We start from the raw sequence: 3,891 nt of genomic DNA, 5'->3' as shown, positions 1-3,891 counted from the left end.
AGAGGATAGTTGTACGTTTTGACTCTGGTTGATACCTACTAGAAGAGGGGATAAATAACACACACACAGAGACACTTTCACAAACACACCTCGTCCCTGGCGTCTGCAGGAAAACCAATCACATGTGTATTGTTCCTGTGGGATTGTGGTATTGTCCCACGGCCAAAGACCAGTAAATCAGTTCAGCGCAATAGAACTCTGGGTAGCTGAGTGTGTGCGTGTGTGTGTGTGCTCCAGTCCCCGTTCCGATCCTGATCTTCAAGCAACCTCTCAACATTACTCACTGTCGCCCTCTGTTGGCCAGTCTGTTCAGAAGCTCAACGATGATATTTCAGTCTGACTCATTTACTGCACCTTCTCACATCCCAGGTGCCTCACATGGGTTTAAGTTTTTCTAACAATGTAACCTGATCAGGAAAAACCCCTGAACCCTATGGGATGTACACTGAGTGTACAAAAACATTAAGCACACTTTCCTAATATTGACTTGCACACTATTTTGCCCTCAGAACAACCTCAATTTGTGGTGGCATGGACTCTACAAGGTGTCAAAAGCGTTCCACAGGGATGCTGGCATCTTTCACCTGTCTCCTCCCCTTCATCTACACTAATTGAAGTGGATTTAACAGGTGCCATCAATAAGGGATCATAGCTTTCACATGGTCAGTCTATGTCATGGAAAGAGCAGGTGTTCGTAATGTTTTGTACACTCAGTGTATAGCCGATGGTAATTCTGGTGGTAAGTACCCATAGCAGGCCGCTGACATGATGCTTGTTGTAGCCTAAATCCTCCCCTAACCCGGACGACACGGTGCCAATTGTACTCCACCTCATGGGTTTCCCAAACATGGCTGGCTGTGACACAGCCTCAAATCAAATCAAATGTTATTAGTCACATGCACCGACAACAACAGGTGTTACAGTGAAATGCTTACTTACAATCCCCTAACCAACAATGCAGTTTAAAAAAATACAGACAAGAATAACAAATCAAAGTATCAAGTAATTAAAGAGCAACAGTAAAATAACAATAGCGATACTATATACAGGGGGTACTGGTACAGAGTCAATGTTAGTTGAGGTAATATGTACATGTAGGTAGAGTTATTAAAGTGACTATGCATAGATGATAACAACAGAGAGTAGCAGTGGTGTAAAAGAGGGAGCAATGCAAATAGTCCGGGTAGCAATTTGATTAGATGTTCAGGAGTCTTATGGCTTGGAGGTAGTAGCTGTTTAGAAGCCTCTTGGACCTAGACATGGCGCCGGGATCAAACCCAAGTTTGTAGTGACACCTGAGCACTGCCTAAGACCACTGCACCACTCAGGAGGCCTCATTAGTCCTGTCTTGATACAGTCCCAAAATGCTTTACAGGTTAGTAATCAAGCATCATACTGTGACATTTTCTATATTTTGAAAGTTATGTACAGTGCCTGGAAAAAGTATTCATCCCCTTTGGTGCTTCTCCTATTTTGTTGCATTACAACTAGTAATTTTAAATGATTTTTATTTGGATTTCATGAAATGGACATACACAAAATAGTCCAAACTGGTGAAGTGAAATGAAAAAAATGACTTGTTTAAAACAAATCCAAATCATTTCAAATGGAAAAGTGGTGTGTGCACATGTATTCACCCCCTTTGCTATGAAGCCACTAAATATGATCTGGAAGCAACCAATTACCTTCAGAAGTCACATAATTAGTTAAATAAAGTCCGCCTGTGTGCAATCTGTGACATGATCTGTCACATGATCTCAGTATATACACACCTGTTCTGAAAGGCCCCAGAGTCTACAACAACACTAAGCAAGGGGCACCACCAAGCAAGCGACACCATGAAGACCAAGGAGTTCTCCAAACAGATCAGGGACAAAGTTGTGAAGAAGTGCAGATCAGGGTTGGGTTATACAAATATCCTAAACTTTGAACATCCCACAGAGCACCATTAAATCCATTATTAAAAAACGGAAAGAATATGGCACCACAACAAACGTGCCAAGAGAGGGCTGCCCACTAAAACTCAGACCAGGCAAGAAGGGCATTAATCAGAGAGGCAACAAAGAGACCAAAGATAACCCTGAAGGAGCTGCAAAGCACCACAGAGGAGATTGGAGTATCTGTCTATAGGACCACTTTCAGCTGTACACTCCACAGAGCTGAGCTTTGCAGAAGAGTGGCCCAAAAAATATCGATTGCTTAAAGAAAATAATAAGCAAACACGTTTGGTGTTCGCCAAAAGACACGTGAGAGACTCCCGAAACATATGGAAGAAACTACTCTGGTCAGATGAGAATAAAATTGAGATGTTTGGCCATCAAGGAAAACGCTAAGTCTGGTACAAACCCAACACCTCTCATCACTCCGAGAACACCATCCCCAAAGTGAAGCATGGTGGTGGCAGCATCATGCTGTGGAGATGTTTATCATCGGCAGGGCCTGGGAAACTGGTCAGAATTGAAGGAATGATGGATGAAAATAAATACAGGGAAATTCTTGAGGGAAACCTGTTTCAGTCTTCCAGCAATTTGAGACAGGGATGGAGGTCCAGCAGGACAATGATCCTAAGCATACTGCTAAAGCAACACTCGAGTGGTTTAAGGGGAAACATTTAAATGTCTTGGAATGGCCTAGTCAAAGCCCAGACCTCAATCCAATTGAGAATCTGTGGTATGACTTGAAGATTGCTGTACACCAGCGGAACCCATCCAACTTGAAGGAGCTGGAGCAGTTTTGCCTTGAAGAATGGGCAAAAATCCAATAGCTAGATGTCCCAAGCTCATAGAGATATACCCCAAGAAACTGTAATTGCTGCAAAGGTGGCTCTACAAAGTATTTACTTGGGGGGGGGGTGAATACATGCATGCTCAAGTTTTCAGTTTTTTTGTCTTATTTCTTGTTTGCTTCACAATAAAAAATATTTTGCATCTTCAAAGTGGTGGCATTTTGTGTAAATTGAATGATACAACCCCCCCCCCCCCAAAAAAAAGAAATCTATTTTAATTACAGGTTGTAAAGCAACCAAATAGGAAAAATGCCAAGGGGGGTGAATTCTTTCGCTTTTGCAAGCCACTGTATCTTGAAAACTTGATTGCTGACATGTTAACATTTGGGGAATGTATCAGCAGTGGACTAACGAAACAAATTTTCCTTTAAGACTAATGTCTGGAAATGAATATTCTGCTTTTTACATGGAAATTTCTGCTGCGATAATTGGTCGGGACTTGACTGACATATCCCACAAAGACACTCCAGACTATTTGTATTACTATTTGTATTCTTCATATTTGTGTTAATATTATTAGTAATAGTAGTAGCGGTAGGCCTAGTAGTAGTAGTAGTCATAGTAATATTATACCTTTCAGGCTTACTATTTGTACCATTATCACCATTATTAAGGCAGTCTAAAATACAGTGATTTTCAGTGAGGCTTTAAATAGCCTTCTGACCACAGAATATTTGGCATGGGACAGGGTTGAGCAAGACTTTGCCAAGAAGTGTGTGTGTGTGTGTGTGTGTGTGTGTGTGTGTGTGTGTGTGTGTGTGTGTGTGTGTGTGTGTGTGTGTGTGTGTGTGTGTGTGTGTGTGCGTGCGTGCGTGCGTGTGTGCGTGTGTGTGGAGCGCGGTGAATGGCTGCGCTATTGCATCCTCCCAGGAGAGCTCTAAAACGGCGCAGAATACACACACACAGAAAGAGAGAGAGAGAGAGAGAGAGAGAGAGAGAGAGAGAGAGAGAGAGAGAGAGAGGGAGAGAGACATACACTATACCTTCATAACGCACTGAACCCGCCTTCATCTCCAAACTCACTCCCATACCTCCCCTCAGCCTCGCGCCGCCCCTCCACTAAAGTCAGCTTTCACCCTCTCTCCCCTCTCAGTGCCATCCACAGA

Source organism: Oncorhynchus masou, chromosome 6 (assembly GCF_036934945.1).
Source record: "Oncorhynchus masou masou isolate Uvic2021 chromosome 6, UVic_Omas_1.1, whole genome shotgun sequence".
Classification (NCBI taxonomy): Eukaryota; Metazoa; Chordata; class Actinopteri; order Salmoniformes; family Salmonidae; genus Oncorhynchus; species Oncorhynchus masou.
This window is presented reverse-complemented; position numbering follows the sequence as displayed.